General features: G+C 38.6%; 1 protein-coding gene across 4 annotated transcripts in view; it reads left to right on the forward strand.

Annotated features, from left to right (window-relative positions):
* CDK14 (cyclin dependent kinase 14) overlaps window positions 1–19,145 on the forward strand; it is a 337,412-nt gene that overhangs the window by 289,738 nt on the left and 28,529 nt on the right. For 3 of the 4 annotated variants that reach the window (XM_079300340.1, XM_079300344.1, XM_079300343.1), the window contains one exon: window positions 12,556–16,562. The exons of the other annotated variant lie outside the window; for it this stretch is intronic. The gene's annotated coding sequence lies outside the window, so the exon portion shown is untranslated. Of the gene's footprint in view, window positions 1–12,555; window positions 16,563–19,145 lie in introns of those variants that run through there. 4 annotated transcript variants of the gene reach the window in all.

Below are 19,145 nucleotides of genomic sequence, written 5' to 3' on the forward strand. Positions count from 1 at the left end.
AGAGGGTATTGCTATTAATATATCAAACTAAAGGCCTGTGTTTTGGAAGGATTTATTTCTGTGATGAACTCAATTTTAGAAGTCCCTACTGGGGATGAGAGGTGTGATCAATGCTCAGGCTCCAGTAGCTGCATCTTTGTTACTGCCTGTGCAGAGACCTGAGCACATCACTTGGGCACAAAGAGGCAGCTTAGATTTGTTCATTCTTTACACATGAGCTAGTTACTCATTTCTCCACACATATCTGCTATCATTCTTCATACCTAAACTGCACTTTGTTTCTGGATGAACTTAAAAGGCTTTTTGGAAGGGTCTAATAATCAGAAGCCTGCACTTTAAGGTGAAAAGGGCTAATGAGATACAGAAAGCCACACTCTCTGTTTGTAGAGAGCAATTCAGCATTCTCTGGTGCATCTGTTTCACCGCCTCTTGATATTTAAACCCAGAGCAAGTCAGTTACAGAGATGCTAGGTATCATTCTGTATATTTATTATCTGTCCATCTCTTTTGCTCTTCCTTTCTCTTCTTTCCTGTAACAATTTTCAGCTTCATATCTTAGATATTTTTTGTAGATACAATTTACACTTTACATTACTCAACATGAATGAATACAAGCTACTCAGGTGGATTGAGCTTCAGTTGCCACAAACAAATGAGAACTTACAGTAGTGCTGTGCTGTTCAGTAATGCTAGAGAAGTTTCAGTTTGAAAAAACCATCATAAATTAATTTATGTGCCCACCCAGATTTATTTTAATTAAAATCATCCATGAGTCTTGGCTGTTGCTTTGACTACTAAGTACTTACAAATAAGCATAATAGACATGTTTGTTTTTTCTGCAGCTGTAAAAATATATATTCTGCTATGATTGGTTTTTTATCTGATTTATTTAAATAGAGTAGGTAAAGATGCAGTTTATAGGGAAGGTTAAAAGGTCAGAATCCTATTTAATTAACTTATACCCACTTGGGAGGCAGCCAAGGTAAGAGAATGCAGTGAAAGTAAGCTTCAAATAATACGAAATCTTTGAAAAGGACTAACCACCTTTGGTGAAAGGCTTTCCTGTTCTTAACCTTGTGTCATTTAAACTATTTAAATGAGCTATGCAAAACCTACTTTTATAATGGAGCTTCAAAAAAAAGATTAAGTATTTCTTGCAGTTACAAGAAAACCAATGCTTATAGCACTTTTGAAAGAAAAGCCTTTAGTACTCCATCTTACCATGATCCCTGTCTTTGCATACCACAAAATGTATAGTATGTTGCACCTGATTTGACATCTACTGTTCCTGCCACAAGCCTCTCCAGTGTGTGAAACTGTTTTTTTTAAATCATTTAAGTCTTTGGAAGAAACAAAGAGGGAAGCCTCTGTAATATCTGGTTATCAAAGACTGTAGATCCTGCTTGGTTTCTAAAAGCTGTGCCTGTGAGAGGAACCTCACGCTGGATTTCCCGAACCATGCATAATATCTGAACATCTTAGTCATACATGTGGAAAAGGCTCTTACCCCAACCAGAGTGGCAACTCTGAGAAATAAAATCACTGAGCTCCTTATGTGCTAGATAGAATATCCTCATTGCTGTAGTGATGCTCTGTGGAGGTGCTAATTCTGGAACATTTTTTCCATTTAATGCCACAGAGACTGCGCTGGGGAAATATTTCCGTTTCAGTGCTCCATATGGTTTTGTACGTAAAAATGGAACTGGCAGGGAAGAAGGCAGCTGGCCTGAAGCTGCCAGTAACTATTTCTAATGCCACAGATTTTCAGCAAAAATCCCAAGTGGGAGCTGAATAGGTGAAAGGACTGAATAACAGTATTCAGCAAGTATCAGCACACCCTCTAGGGAGTGAGCATGAGGACAAACAGTATCTCATAAAGACACCATTGCATTTCCTAAACTGGGATTTTTTTTGTCCTCTGTTCCATTCTAGTCTTAAGAACTCTCAAGATGTGAAACAACTGAGGCTTGAAAATGTCAACTGCAAAGACTTCCTGATATCTCTGTCAAAAAATACCATTGTATGGCATTAATGGTGTGGGTGGACACATAGATTAAGAGTTTAGGACATAATCATATTTGAAAATGTATTGCAAAATTTAAATACATTTATGACTTAACCTTTCCATATATAATATACTATAATCATGGGAAATATCCTTTTGCTTCAGCATATGAGGTCTGCTTTCTGTCTAATTTATATGTGCCTAAGGGTTGCAGTGCTCTCCTAAAAATGAATTTTAATTGATATTACCACTTTACCATGATGCTCAGTCTCTCAAAAGTCACAGCAGTAAACAGAATGCATAACCAGATGGTGTTTAGCTAGAAGGATCTTAACTATCCAGAATGCAGCTGCAATAATATCTGTTCTGTCAAGCTAAAACAAAGGCATTCATAACTCCGCCTTCCAGATTAAAAATTCCTTGCTGGTTTAAAAAGTACTTTCTAGGAAGAATAGTAATGGAAATAAAAATGCAGGTGAGAAATTGATTTTTTTCTTTTGTTTACCTATTCCTCTTTTTTTCTTTCTTTTGCACCTGAACACTCACCCTGTTTTCTCAAAGAATAAAAGAAAATATGTAACTTAACTCCAACTGCCTGTAGGTACTTGCAGGCTACTAGAATGATTGTGGTAGTGATAAACATTCACACATTGTTTTCTTAATGCTTCGCATTTATCTGTGGGGTCTGAGGTAGTTTATAGTGTTATGATCCCTTGCAGAGGCATTTTTAAATTCCAAGGAATCTTTGTTAGAGCAAAATGGTCCACACCCATCTCTAGACTATCCCACAGCTACTCTGCACTGACTAAACCAGCAGCATTAAATTTGTTCCAAGACCACTTAGCTTTCAAGAAGTAACTTGACTAATATTAAACAATCGCATATATACAAATGCTCTGTTCTTAAGTATCTGCAGATACTTTAGCTTTTACATGAGGCAGGGCTTAATTTTTTGGAGGAGGTAAATGCTAATGGAGTCATCTGGTGAGTATTTAGTCTTTCACATGTCATTTTGTCCAGCAGACCTTGCTTTGCGGAGAACAGCCATGGCAGGGAAAAGCAGGAATAAATTTTTGATTAAGTTCTCTGAAGATATGTACTTCATGTTATGGGGAGGAGTGGATGGAGGTGGTCAAGCACATCACCTCATTTGGTTTTTGAGTTGGTCAGCTGTTGTGCTGCAGATAATATAAATAAATTAATAAATGTGCTTTAACTTGAGTTGATAAATAGCACTGCTAATAACAGTGACCATCATTCCTGACACCGGCAACCAATAAGTTTCATAAGTTTCAAGGAGGGCACAGTTGATCAGCTTTCCCTGAACTCTAGGGTTATATTTTCATTCAGAACTAGATAGTGACCTGTAAAGAATCAGATGCTTTTCTATCCCATCTGAAATCTCTGAATTCTGGTTAAATAGTACTTGAAGCTTCACAAACTGTTAAACATCTCCTTGGTATGTTGGCAGGCTAACATATTTTTGCTGCTAAAAAAGATTAAAACCAACCAAAAAAATTCAAATAACTTCCAGTCAGAGGCATGGGCTCTCAGCCATCTCTCATTTGCTGCTCCCTTGAAACATGTACTGGAGATTATCCTTATTAGGCTATCTTATGGGTATTCCCAGATCTTTGGAGTAAGGTTTTCTTCCTTTTTAATTAGTAGGTCATTATGTGACAACTCCTGTCTGCTCCCCTAAGTGGCTGGCTAAGGCAGATTTCGCAGTGTTTCTGGATACCTGAAAATAATTAGCCATTTGTGAGCTGGGAGGTGGTTTCAGATTTTAGAATGAAGCTTTGTTCTTAGTAATGCACTGGGGAATGCTACTGATGAAAAATAAGGACGTTACTCCATCATTTTGTCTTTACAAACAAGAACAGTGTGATGAGTTTGTGTCTAGCTCTATCCAGGCAGTTCCTTCTTGCTCTCTCACCAGTTTTCAATCCCATTACCTGTGATGAAGCTAGTTGGAAGTTTGGTGCTGACTGGATCACTTCACTATGAATTTCTACATAAAAATGTCACTTCTGATACGCTTAGTGATACAGTGACAGAGAGTTTCACAGAAAATTCTACAATACAAGTGACAGGGCCCCAATTGGCAGGGCAGGAACAAAGAATTAAGTTTGCAGCAGTGGGAATTTCTTAAGCTGGCTCTGCCACAAAGGTGAGACAGAAGGGTACCTCAGCTAAGCTCACTCACATCCTGCTGCTTGTAGTTGAATCTCCCATCCCTTCACTGTTTAGCTCTGCAAGAGAATTCAGCAATGAGCAGATCTCTTAGCAGATCTCTTAGCAGCTATTCTGGAGCTCTTTTTCTCCAGAGATGGGTTTAAACCAGTAACAAACCTGTTAACCAGGGCATTAATGCCTTCATATCATTTTCCAACAGGTATTTCCTTTCTGAGTCCTGTTACATGCAACTGTAACACAGACAATTTTCTTTCTTTTTTTTCTTTCAGTTATTTTAATTAAGGTATCTACAAATTTTGTTCAGATATAGCTATTACTTATCTGTTTCAGAGATGAGAGCTGGTGCTGCCACTGAGTTAAGGATCTTATTGTGTCAAACACTGGCAAAAACAGTAGATTTAGGTTGTCTCATTATAGATCCAGGGAGACAGCATTTCTCCAATTCATGTTCAGTCAGTTCCTTTTTGGCAGGCTCTTTTGCAAGTTATCAGGGTGAGAAGCATAGCAATTTAGACATACCACTTTAATCAGACAGAAAAAAGGTTAGAAGAAGTTGTAGGGATTTGGCTGTTTGTCAGGTTTGAGAAATATACTCTTGCAAACAACTAGCACTAATATTTTTCTATTCTTGATGTGTACCAAAACCCTCAATTTGTGTTTTTGTTTTTAATAATGTTTCCATGGCTTTGCTTGCAAACTATATTAAGCTCAATAGCACTGCTATTTTTGTAGTATCTTCATCTGAAGTGCTAGTTTACCCAGAGCTCACTCACAGAGGGCTGTGCTTTATTCTCATAAACTAGAAGACGTGTAGTAGATTCAGTCCTGGCCATTTTTCATGTGAAGCCTTATTCAAATGGTAATTGTGAAGGGCTTTGTGGACTTTGTTCTCAACTCAAAGAAAAAACTTCAGCTGTGGGGCAGCTAGGGTAGCAAAGAATTTTTGCTGAAAGACTTGCAGAAAACTAATTTGGAAGTTACCACAGCCACTCAAAAGTTAAAAGTATACCTACAAATCAATTGTGAAACCAATCACATTATCAAATAACACTGGGAATTAATACTGTGAATAAAATATATTACAGTCAAGATCAAGCTTGTATTCCTTTTTTTCTCCTCACAAGACACACTATGAAGGAATTCATTACAATATTTTGTAGAGACCTGTGTGCAAAGTGCACACAGTTGGTTTGCAATTATTGATGTGCATATATGCTACTTAGCAGCTGGTGTGTAATTTAAGGGAAAGTCTTGACTCTCCAGAATCAACCTCCCACACTGGACTATTGGGTGCACATTCACAGAGTCAGGTGATGCAGGATTTTCATTTTGAACTCATAATGTGCTTTATGGTACAATTTGGAAAACTCAAAGTAAATATTTCAAGTACTACCAAATGTTGCAACTGTTCTAATACTGCTTTTTTGATAAATTTAAGTGCATTTACATAATTTGAACTATTAGTGACTCCAGCTATAACTGGGCACTAATTTTAGGAGATACTCTAAACCCAGAGGCTGGGACATAAACCATGGCCCTTGTTACAAAACAGGTTGCAGTGGGATGAAATGACTTTCCTACAGTCACATTGAGCAGCAAAGCCAAAATCTGGTTTCTGTTTTCCAGCCCCATATCCACAGGGCCATAGACATCTCACCTTTCAAAGGTTTTGCCACTTATTTAAAATATGTTTATAAAATAATTTCGTTATAATTGTATTAATATCCTGGGGATTTTTATTTTCTTACTAGTTTACAGTTCTTGGCTAACACTCACTTCTTTTAGGGTTATCCCTTCACATCCACTCTGAAACTGTAGTCAACTCCCACATACAAATCTATTTAGAGTTGCAGGGCTCTGCTTAGAGGCAAAGTCAATCTGTGAATGATTCTTTGTGGAGAGAGGAATTCCTAACACAGCAATAAGTCCATAAGGATCTGTATTATGATTTATATGTTAGAACTGTGGACAAAAATCTACAGCAATTTTCATCACTTTAGATAGAGTCTGGAAAATCCTTTGTGTATAAGAATACAATGCAGTAACCAAGACACAAGAGAAGAAAACAGAAGAAATTAACCAGTTAATCCTGTGCTACTTATTTGTCAAATATGATTTGCTTCTAAGTACTTATAGCATTTATAATTATAATGTGAAAGTATCCCCTACAGTGCTGCATCTGTGAAAGGATAGTAGCCAACAATTGCCAAGATTATCTAGAGGTGTTATTTAAATATTAAAGGATATTAAACAACTAAAGAAATATAAAGTGAATTGGTAAAGATGTGGCCTGTGTGAAGAGAGAAAGGTGAGGCTATTCTCTCTGTATTGAGTTATGCCCCACCCTAGAAACAGGACACACATTTTTATTGTGTTTTGCAAAGAAGATTACACCTGATATTTTGGGCACACACGTAACTTGCACATTTTTGCTGCAGCTTCTTTACTTCTTTAGTTACAGGGGTGCAGGATCTTGAGTTGACACTATAAACTGAGCTTGTCAACATGGGCTTTGACAGAAACTGAAATTAGACTGCAATTATTCAGCCTTATTCAGCTCCTGAAAGTTGCTTTGTAGACATATGACAGGGAAGAAGATACTTGGCTTCAGTGCTATTTTAGAAGTGATGTAATTCCACTATGTTCCTCTGTGTTGCAAGGCTTCTGAGTTCAGGAACCACTAACCAGCCTATAGTTAAAATTATTTTTTTCAAATCCTTCACAGTTTTCAAAAAATCCTATTTTTTCTAGTGTGTTTTTTTTTTTTTTTTTTTTTTTTTTCCTGAATAAATTTTTAATGGCAGTCTTAAGTCTTGCCTCTCCTGTGTATTTTGGGGCATGGATAACTAGATAAAACTAAAACCCAGCAGAAAGCAATTTAAGTAACCTTATATTTAGCCTTAGTGAATAGTATTCCTCAGGAAATCACAAACAAGGTATAGTCCATCGAAGAAAAGCTTCCAGCAAAGCTAGGCTGTATACTGAAATAATCTTTGAACAAGCACCTCTGAACATACACAGAGCAATTTTATAGGCATCAATCTACTGAGCCTTGTCCATGGGGCAATTCTGAGCCTGAGCTAACAACACTGCAGATAATTTATTTTTCATATACAACAACAAATGCATTTCTTTTAAATTTCACAGAAGTAAAACTTCCCTCTGAAGGAAGGTATACTATACAGTGTGACAATTGCATATTTTAAAGCATATATTTATAGAAATGTCTTTATTATACCCATCCTTTCTACACACATTCAGACTCATACATACACATTTTTTTGTATGTTTGCATTTGTGCACATATATCATAGACACAGATATAAAATAAAACATGTATGCATGTATATGTGTATATACATTTGAAGGGGGAAAAAGAATTTATGGCAGCTGGCCAGATTTAATTTGTCTGCTTATATTTAGCACTTAAGGGCTTATATACTCAGTTTGCTCAAAAGAGTGAAGAAGTACTCCTTGCTTATGCCTCAAATCAGAAATGCATGAAGTGCAGCTGCAGAGATAATACATTCTCCCCAAAGGCTTTGGCTGAGCAAATTAGGTGTCAATGGGGTGCCTGCGCAGGCAGTACTCTCTCTAATTAGTCTCTTGAGCCTAGTTGGTGGCAGGTATAAGATGATCTAATCAATTGGTCTGTGTCTGATGGTACGTGTAAAAATCCTGGCAGGCAGAGCTGTCTCCCACAGGTCACTCACCTGCACAGCAGGAACGCTCATTTTCATTTTTCATCTCTTCCATCACATGATGCTGACAGTTGGTTTTAAGGAAATTGAATCCAAAAAATATCTAGTTCATAGGGCACGTAGGTCAAAATAAAGTTGCATTATGGGTATTGGTGATCCAATTAATTAATATTTATAGCAACAAGTTGCATGTAGATATTATCTGAGTGCTAATAGTATTGCTAATGTTTGGCTGGCTTTTCAAAATGATTTCTCTAACAAAAGTAGGAATAAAAGGTGTGGGGGAAATCACCTGTTAATACTGTACTTTTTTTCAGAGGGGATGAACAGTATCTGTGGTGTCTGCATGTGTGGTGGAGGGAGAAGCAGAAAGAGTATTATTGTTGATGATCTTAAATACCTCCATATTTCAGCTCATAAAGAATACAGTATCTCCAGCTGTCAGCTCACAGTTTTATTTTAAAACTGGAATACTCTTATAATACTGCTACATCAGCTGCCACATAAATAGACCTGCACTCTGAGTGTGCTTTGCATGCTAAAGACTCTGCGGGAGCACAGCTCCACCCGATGTGATAATTTATACAGAAATTAAAAGTACCTACAGAAGGATGCTGATGCTGCCAAAAGGAACATGTATTGAGCTGGTATTTTTACAGGGCAGGACGTTCTTTCACTAATTAAAATAAAGAAAAATATTTGGGATTTAAGCACCGTCCTCTGCCTCATGTCTTGAAAGTATGATTAATGTTTAAATTACAAGCTTTGGTATGCCTGTCTAGAACCACTGTTACATCAACAGCTACTGCATTCTGAAATTGGCATCTGCTGGTTTTAAGGTGGATTAAAACTCTATCCCATTCAGGGTATGGGACAAACAGATGTATGCAGCAGAAGTTTTCTCTAGGTAAACAAATACAAAAATAAGTCGCTTCATGTAGATCACTTAATGTTTCAAGTACATCATTAACTCACTTGTAGAAAGCTATTAGGTTTAGCAGAGATGTCATGAAAATCAGAAGTACCAGGATCTGTGGTGAAAGAAGTTCATTTTTAAGGCAGCCAGTTATGTTTCAGGGTTTGTTGTTGCTTGTTTGTTTGGGGTTTGTTGTTTTGGTTTGGTTTTTAAGGAGATATGAAAGAACCCTATTTTGCTCTTGGGAAATCACAAGTTGTAAATATTCTATTTAACAATTTACAATTTTATAAGCAAAGCTGTGACCAGAGGCCATAAACATAATGTGCCAAGTCACCAGGCAAAATTTTGATTTGTATGATGAGGGAAATGTATAAATTCTAAGCAAGGATATTTCTAAAATATGTCTTTAAAAATAGAAACATGGAATACTAAGCCATCTGGGAACTGAATAGCAACACTGTGTAGAGGGCCCTGCCTGTGTCTTTGTTGTGTGAACAACTGATGTTTCAGTTCAAGAGCCACATTGAAGAAGCAATGCTTTTTTAATAAGAGGATTGGTTCATACCAGTCTAAAATTTTCTATGTTTTTTTAATTGTGGATTTTCTATTTTGGATAAAGAGATGCTCTCCTCTTTCTCGAGTTTAGGAGAGTTGTGTATTTGGTGTCTCATCTTAAACAAAAATAAATGTGAAAAGAAAGTGCACTGTGATTACAGCACTCCTCTGACAAGTGGCATGTCTGTGTTCAGCAGCAGAGAAAGCTGGCACTCTACAACAGCTCTCTGAGGCAGGGGAAGACTTCACCTGTTGAAGACTTCCAGATTTCACCTGTTGACTCCACTTTAGAATTGACAATACACATTCAGAGAACCAGGGATTCAGATGCAAACATTATCTATTCCTAAGAACCACGCTTGCTGTGTCATATAAGGATTTCATGCTCAGGAGAAGCCTTGGCAGGCAGAGCTGAGGTTCAGGCTCAGAACACCCTGCCCATTCTGACACTGCTGTGAGCAGTGGGTCTGTCATCCAAGCTGGCTTCCCAAACCAGGAATTCTGTACATTTCAACACTGCAGAGACTGAGCCCACCATGCTGTTCTCTGATTCCAGTTGTACTGTGTCTCCTAGCTTTCCCCAGCCAGAACCATTAGTGAAATGTGGCATCAAATCATGTTCTTTTCCATTTAATTTAAATCTGGATCCTGTGCCCACCATACACAGTGTCTCAGCTTCACAAGAAACCACTTGCATCTCTGGCATGGCAGAATCCAGCAAAGCTGGAACTGGTAGAGTTGTGATCTTAAAATTGTGATCTGCCTTGTACTGAGCCAGAGCAGGAAACCTGTAAGCTCTGCTGCCCTTTTCTAGTGTTCAGTGTTCTGCCTGCAGTCTGCATTGCTGCTCACAGTAGTTACCTTTGTGCTAAGATTTTTTTCCTCATGTGTTATATGGTTGCAGCTCTCAGTTGATTAATTTCTAAAGAATCTCTTAATGTTTTAGGGCTTGATTCTGGAAGTGCAAAGCTTCTAATGAAGGTATTCCCCATTCCACAAGATCAGGCCCTGCCCTGGAGAGTGTGTCGTCAGCTTTGCCTACAAAGCCAAACTTGAAACCAGGCAATGTAGCACTGTTTCTGGGAAATTTGTAGCATAATCCTAGGGGAAGTGTGATACTTACCTCATTTAAAAATTGTCCTGAGGTCCAGTGATAGAAAGGAAAAGTTCTGTGTAATTAAATTGCAGTTATTCTCAAATGAGCAATGACCATCTGAACAATTTTATAACTACTGGAAAAGCAACCATCCAGAGACTTTTCTATCCTTATAATTTTGTGACCTGTCTCAGATGTCCCTGATGCTTATGCCAGTCTCTGGAACTTCAGTAATTTGGGCCAGCTATTCTGGATCTGGGCAGATGTAGCTTCCAAATTGCAAGCCTGCTTTCCACAGCTGGAGTGTAGGTGGCAATGGGGCCAAATGCAACCTCGGTGTTCAAAGGGGCTTCAGAAGTTTAGTTGCTCCCAAAAGAACATCCCTGAAAAGTGCTCATGAAGGAAGGGAAATCTGGAATTTGGTGAGTGTTATCACTGGTGTTTCATCGCTGAACAGTTGTGAATCTGTGCATGTTCCAAACATTAATTTTCTTTTTAAGATTTGAAGGTAAACTAAATGCATCAGCTGAAATGTATTCCTTGAAACAAGATTTATTGGTATTTCAGCCAAGCTTCTAGACCTTGGGGAAAGTGAGGCTTTCATGTGGAATAAACAGTCCACACAAACTCCAGGTGCATTTAAGAAACAACCCAAGAAGGACTCTAGAGGTGGTAGACGAAGCTCCAACAGGGCCCAAGATGCTTAGGAACAGGCTTTTATTAAATCCAATTCAGGTATCCTGGTGCTTAAAGAACAGAAGTGCTCTCAAGAACCATGACAGGATCCCTGGAAATTAGGGAAGTTAAGATATTGCACTGGGGTGTTTTATTGAAAGCCACAATTAAAATGCTATGCTTGAAACTGCAGTTCAAAACCAATGCCTTGTTTTTCTCCTGCTTTTGAAATGAGGGCTAGACTAGATTCACTGGCACCTGCATCCAGTTTGATTTAAATAGTTTTAGGACATGCTAATACAAACCAGTTCCACACTCAATGAATATTTCAGCATTCTTTTTTTTTAAGGGATGAAATTCCTTCACATCTGTCTGTCTTCCTGCAACCGCATTTTAAAAATGTATCAGGTCTGTAGCTCCAGTCTTGGAGAACTTACCAAATATATTTTCACAATTTCTCAGAAAGTCTCACTTTATTTCTTGGCAAAGAATTCTACTTGGAGATTTATTACGAGTTAAATGTGTTAATTATAAAATCCTTTCAGTTCATCCAGTTCATCAGCCTTCATTCCACCTTCAGGTGGCTCTTCTTGCAGTTATTGGACACTTTGTTTTCCTGTCCCACATTCTCAGCCTGCCTCCTGTTCTGTGTAAACCTCAAAAACATTAAGATACCTTCATGCAAGTCCAGCCACTGCTTTGAGCTTCTACATCAGTAGAGTGAAAGACAACATAAGTGAAGCTATTGATAGTGTTTATTTTTGTATTTGAAAGGAGAGTTTTCAATTATCTGCCTAGTAATAGAAATACATTGAAATAAAAGTGAATATATTTAGACGCAGCACACCAAGAAGCTCCATAACCTGATTATGTCTGCAGAAATGTTTGTGATTTGTCTCAGGGTGCCCCAAACAACTCTCAGGGAGGAAACCTGGGGAGACCCTTTTAAAAACTACAAGCATTGTTATGGAGGAAATCACTCAGGAGAAAGGAGGCAAAAAAAGCTTGTAAGCTCCTGAAGCTCTGCCAGCACTTTTAGCAATCTTCCTTTGCATTCAGGGGGTGTGACCACCTTTGGAAGAGATGACTGTTTACAGCTGTCTATAATTTCCATGGAGAATGTCAGTGCTAATGGCACCTGTGAAGATTAGCTCTTGGGGCACAGACACATGAATATGGATTAATATATCTCACTTAGGCGACCACCCTGTAAACATTGGTGTTTTAAGTTCATTTTCCTGAGGTACCAGTTCTAAACATGGTTTGGAAGTCTGCCCTTCACTCTGAGCTGGCGTCTTCATAACCAGCTTTGGCCTAACCTATCTTTTACCAAGTGAAAAAAAAAAAACAAAAACATTTTAAAATGCAATTCATAAGGCTTATTATCATTTATATTGTTTCCTTACAGGATTAAATATACCAGGTTGGAGGAGGGAAACAAAAACCTAATGAGGAGGCCGACACCAGGAAAGAACCACGGCCTGTTTCCTTTCTGTCTCTATGGTGGATTTCATTCAAAAGAAAATTGAAGCTGGCAAGACCCTGTTTTCCCCTGCAATTTATTTAAAACCTTGCACGCATTTGGATACCTTGTGATTTCAGAGAACTATGTGAAGATTAAGCTTTTGCTGACTGATACATGGCATGTACTCTTTCAGTCTTTTGTGTTTGATTTTGTTTGATTTTCCACTGCAGCGCTGCATCTTTGTAAGGATTTTTATGCTTTCACCAGCAACGTCTTAAATACTTTCAGACAACACATTTGGTGTTCACACCTCTTCAGTAACAACTGTACAAAAAGAGCCAACAGTGGCATAAAGGACTGTGTGTTTCTTTGAGGGTTGTGCATAGTTTGCAGCCAATGGGAAGACTATTTCTTCCCAGGGCAAGCCCAACTTGTCTGATCAGCTGACAATTACAGCACCTTGCCACTCTTCCTCAAGTGTTGTTGGGTTATTTCTTTTTTCATTATCCCCTCAGACCATTCATATCCATTTAAAAACATGGCAATAATTGCATGTTTACTTCAGTACTCTAAATTTGGTTACTCTGCTTAGGCTATGTAGCATGCCAGTTTTCAAAATAGGCCTGTGAGAACGACAAAGCAAAAATGAGGAGATGTATGCAGCTGATAGATACACAGTGAATTCCTTATGGTTTTATTCCCTTCAAGAATATATCTTCCTTTTATGGGTCTTGGCTAACATCTCTATGCTTTTCCTCACACTAGTTACTTTTTGGAATACTTTCTTAAAAACAGAAATGATGCAACTGTTCTGTTTAATTCAAGGCACATACTGAGGTACAGAAAAACCTTCCTTTGAATGAGCCATTAAATCTAGCTGTGTTACTTTGCCACGTACAAAGCAAGGTGAGAATTCTCCTCATCCCAGACTGTTTGCTGTTCCACACCAAAGCACCTTTTGAGTTATTTTCCATAGTTATTCTGAGCTGATTGGAAGGCACTACATGATCCTTAGTCTTTAGATAGCTTTTCTGAATGAATCATTCAAATGCAAACTTTGCAAGAAACTATAAGTTGTGTGTGTGATTTTAGAAAAGGAAGCCCCTGCTACATTTTGGCTGGGGAGAGCATTGCATTCAGGGGTGTGAAAAAACTGCCCTGTTTACAACTTTGCATTCAGAGAGGGCAGGGTATTGTGCAAAAATCACTGTTGAGTTATAGTCCTGCTCAGACAGAAGCACTTGCTAGGCAATATTATTCTGCACATAATTTTGACATCCTTTGCTTGCTGGATGCATTGAATTACATTTTAAAGAAGTGTGGTAACGCTTTGGTTAGCTTTCAGTGTTTAAAAGGAGGGGGAAAGGATTTGTGCTACTGCCATCTTATTAAACTCCAGCAGTGTTTAATAAGAAAGACATCCAATAAGGCAAATCCTTGAATGCACAAGTAGCTACAAAAGGTCTCTTAATGAACTAGGACAGGAGTCTACACTTTCAAAGAACTGAACCGTGGAAATATTCTCAATATTTGCACAGCCATTAAAAGACAATTTTCCCCAATGACATCTCTGTTTCAGGATCTGCTAAAAGCCATCTGAAAGCCACTTTCAGTCACAATCCTATTTAGAACTTACTACAGTTCTTCCCCTGTGTTTACAGGGGGGAAAGTGACCACTGAACTTTTGAATTTATCACACACTGAAACTGCCTTAGACGTGGTTTGTTTGGGTTTCATGTTTCTTTTTTTTTGTAAGAAAAAAGTCTTTTATACATTATCTTTGCTACTTAAATTGTGTGCAGTTTGATGATTAAAATTAGCTATTTTTAGAAAAAAAAACCTTGCTGCAAAATCTGAAGAATTTTTGAAAATGTAACAAAGATTTTGATTAGGAATATAAGGGTAGTTTCATAGATGCTTCTACTTGACAGCTTAAATTTGAAGGCAAGCAATTACACTGCTCAACTAACCATTTGAAGGTTTAGTATAGAGAGTAATTCCCCAACTGCTCCCATAAGCCTAGCACATAACTATCCATAGTGACTCACATACAATGTTTGCTTAAGGTATGTATCTGTGTGTATGTGTGAACACACATGTGCACATGAGATTATCCTCCCTGCCCCATTTGCACTTTTTAAGCAACCACTGAAATAAAGTTGATCCAAAAAAATCTTCAAACTTAATTAATTGTCTGAACAAAAGTTCATAAATATCTAGGTTTCCAAATAGCAACTTAATATTCAGCAGTAATGAAGTTATCTCATTGCTGATCATTAAGGAGTGGCCAGGGTCTGTTGCTTCTGCACCTCCTTTTCTGGCACACCACTGCCTGTTGTGACTTGGTTTTGCTGCTCTCCCATGGAGGCTCTGGGCCCTGGGGATGTTCTCCTCACACCAGTGCAACTTAGCCTGAGGAGGATGGTGCTTTTCACACGAGTACTGCAAATTAATCCTCTGTAACATCAAATCTGCTGGGAAATATCAAGGTTTTTGAGATAGTAGAAGCTCCTTTGGCCAGGGAACTAACGGTTGACACTACATCCTTAGTTCCCTCTTCTCCCTTCCAGCAGAGCCCTCACCTGCACGGTTAGCCCGACGCCCATCAGTAAGGACCCCCAAACAGTGCCCACCTCTCCAGCTGCTTTCACCACAGCTCTTCTCAGTGTTGCAGATTGGACTGTTTAAATCCTATCAATGCTCTTGAGACAGCTTCAACAAAGATCAGTAGTGTTAACTCTCGTTTTCTCTCATCCTTCTGAAATCAGTTCCCCAAAGAATCTTCAAAGAGACAAGAAGTAGCCCAGCCTTCCAGACGTGCTGTAGGTGCATGGAACGTGATGTTTTGCATTGTCAACATTGTCACATTGTTGAAGTCAAAAGTTGGCTTCAGTGACGAATAGTCTTTGGGGCACAGTCCTGGAGAAACTGTGGGATTTGCTCAGTCAGTAGCCAGCAGCAGCTTAACTTGTATTTTCCTACCACTTGGCTGAGATCCAGTAGATCTGTCCTGGTGGTGCTTGAGAGAAGTGGCTTTGCTGCGAGGTGGGAGAGCAGCAGCAACAGGGCAGCAGGTATAGCAGGCAGATAAAAGTGGGAGGGCATGTTCTAACTCTCTATGGGATCTAATATTAAGTGAATGGGGAAGGGAAGATGATGATAGATATGGTCTGCATGATACAGAGAGTCCTTACAAGTTCAAGTTCACAGAACCTAAATTTACAAGTCAACCAGCTGGAGATTGCTCAGTCCTCTCCCCTGCTGGGTTCAGATCAACTCTAATCCACACCCAGCAGGCACCACCCCAGACAGGACACTCCAATAGTTCTGGCATTACAATACTGTATGGAGTCCTAGATCAGTTTGGTCTTTTTAATTCTCACTCTTACTTTTAATCAGAACCATGGCTTAGGACAAGTTATCAGTACAACAGTGAAAATACAGTCTGCAGTAGACAGAGGCACAGGGGGTTTTGCTTTCTCTTTGGTGCATAGGGGTTCTGCACTTCAGACTCCTGGGAATAGAAGGTAAGATAAATAAATAAATACCCTGTGGGTTGGTGGGTTATGTATACCCCTGTGTCAGTGCACGCAACCAAATGTGTAGTCAATGCTCTGATATGCTCATATATTCATCTGTGAATATTACTGGATTGTAATCTTTGTTATATAAAAGGTTAAGGCTGTACAGACTAAGGAGCAAAATGCAGATATCCCATATGAACAGAATTAGGTTGCATTACTGAGCATAACAATACTCTCCCAGCAATTAGGTGGAGTGACTGTACGTTACTGCCTTGCATTTTTCACATAAGCAAAAAATCTAAAAGTAAAGGATGCACTAATAATTCCCATCCCCCAAAATGCATTTCAATGGTGCTGCATACAAATTCCTGCTTGCCAGCTTCCATGCGGATTTTTGTATGGTGCACTAAGAGGTGTTCTTTTTTTTAACAAATAAAAAAGGGGAGGGCTGGTACATGAAAACAATGTTAATGTAATTAAATATATATATACTTCAGAAGAACAGCATAGTAAGCAGTACAGTGAAATAAATGTCGCATTATTTGTTACACCTTGTAATTTGTCTGTATTATGAAAGATGTAATGGTTTGTCAGCTGTAACTGTTGTTTTCTTGTAACATCATATTGAATAAAGTGTAGCAGAATCTCTCTTCTCCTTTGTATATGTGATTTAGACCTAATCCAAGGAATAAAGCCTTTCTTTTCCTCTTTGTTCTCCAAAATCTAAACAAGGAAATGATTGTAAACAGGAGATTTTTGAGAAATGAAAAGTACTTGGGAGCAGGCAGACACTAGACAGTAATATGTTGAAAAGATTAGGCACTGATTCAGTCAAACATGAGCTTCATCAAACCTACAAGGCAGTGCTGACTACACAGGGCAAGAATCTTCACCTTTCTGTCTGTAATAGCAAGTTAATGATTTGGTGTCTCTTTCTGTTTTGTTATATATGTGACAAGGGACCTCTTTACAGCACACTGGAATTTAACCAAAGAAGTAGAAAAGCCAGTATTCTGCAAAAAGAAAGCCAACAGGTCTGATTTAAATATATCATTGTGTGGAGGATGAAGTCTGGCTTATTGCAACTTCTCTTGAAATAGAAAACTGACAATTCTGGTAGAAAATCAGGCAAAACATTCAAATCTTTTTCACAGCTTGTTCATACTTGATTATGTATTTCAATCAGTGAGCATATACTGCCTTGATTCTTTGTCTATTTGTGCATCATAGCATTAGATAAGCAAGTGCTTGCTCACACTATATATTATCAATATGTGTGTTCAGTATTTTCTCCTCCTTTCCACTGTTTCTACCTTTTTTGGTACCAGCATCTTGCTAGGACCTATTTTTAGACAATAGATGCTAAATCAATGCAGTTTGCATAGACTTCATTAGAATATTTGCCTGAAATGTCAGAATATGCTGTTTTAGCAAACACAAGAGTCTGTAGGAGCCATTTTGATTGGGGATGGGGGGTGGCTGGAGAGCAAGTGCTCGTACTGTGTAGGCTGATGGGGCAGCAGCCCTGGCACAGAATATGAATAATGGAGGACTTAGATTATAGTCTTGGCTCCAGCTGATTAGAATTATTTGAAGATAAAAAAGTCTTTGTTGGAGCTATCATAGTATAAGCTGGAATGTGGGTCTCCCATATCTCAGGTTTTATCCAGTTCTGGCCCTGTTCTGATCAGACAGCATTTCAGGAGAAGAGTCCTCATTTTCAATCTAGAAAGTTACTGTAGAATGACATCAGCTGCACCCAGAAGGCATTTCACAAAAACAAACTTAAGAAAACACATGCCTGTTCATCTATTTATATTTTACCTTCAGTTCTCACTGTCTAGGGCAGGTTTAGGAAGGTGTTGCCTTTTTATAGTCTAGATGAATAATTTGTATTCCTGACTCACTACCTGTATGGCAACTTTAACCTACAAATCCCTCCGATACAAATAAGGACCAAGAATTATTACCTAAAAAGGTTTGTATGTTTGAACACAGGGTACCAGGAAGCATGTTCAGAGTCAGCCTTTAATTATGTAGTATAATCCTTAAAGCTGTCTCCTGACCCCCTTGGCTGCACTCCTAGCCTGTTTAGCCCCAAGGTTTTCTTCCTAAGCGAGCCTGGCTGCTATGACAAAGCAAGAGATGCATTTAGCTAGAAGAGCCACCCCTCCCCCAAGAACAGAAAAACCAGAGGGAAGGTGTTGGAGCAACCCTGTGCCATTGGGTTAACACATAGAGTTTCTCAATAATGCCTCTCCTTGTAAACCTCTGCAAAGTAAACCCTACAGCAGCGGAAGGGCTTGCTGCTACCAGTGGGGGGTGGTGTTATGGACATTAGATTTGAGAGGCTTATATAGCACATGGGCGAGGATAAAGGGATACAAATCAGAGAAAGAGAGAAAAAAAAAAAAACAACTGAAGCGATTTAAAAAAAAATATCCAGGGCCAAGTATTTACTGTTCATTTCCCTTGCGAGTGGTGTTATATATTGTCTGCAGTGAGTCATGCTGAGAGCGAGCCAGGCACAATAATAGCTGAGAGAAGTCCTGCAGCCCCTTCATTATTGCTTCTGCCAGCTGATACCGAGTTGGGCAAAAGAAAGTGATTCCAGAAATGCTCCTTTTTTTTTTTTTTTTTTTTTTTCCTTTATCTCCTGTTTCCCAAAGGACCCAGTAGTGATTGCTGGGGCTGTACTACCTTGAAAGGACTGCTAAATTAAAATCAAACATTTTAAAATTAATTTTTCAACGACCCATATGGTGATTCACATAAAAGACGTAACAACTCTAAGTGCTATACCAGATACTGCAGTGCTGTATATCCCAGTAAAGTCTTGAAGCCTAAGGAGATCTATGATATCATAGAAACATTTCAACCTCACCTTCCAACTGCAATTAGGATTTCAGTGTAGGTGTCAGAAGGGTAGGTGTTAATCTTACAATCCAGGTAATTATACATTTGTCCCCAGCTTTCACCTGAGGAGCTCAGAGATATTCATGCATCAGA

The sequence above is a fragment of the Erithacus rubecula genome (genome assembly GCF_903797595.1).
Source record: "Erithacus rubecula genome assembly, chromosome: 3".
Taxonomy (NCBI): domain Eukaryota; kingdom Metazoa; phylum Chordata; class Aves; order Passeriformes; family Muscicapidae; genus Erithacus; species Erithacus rubecula.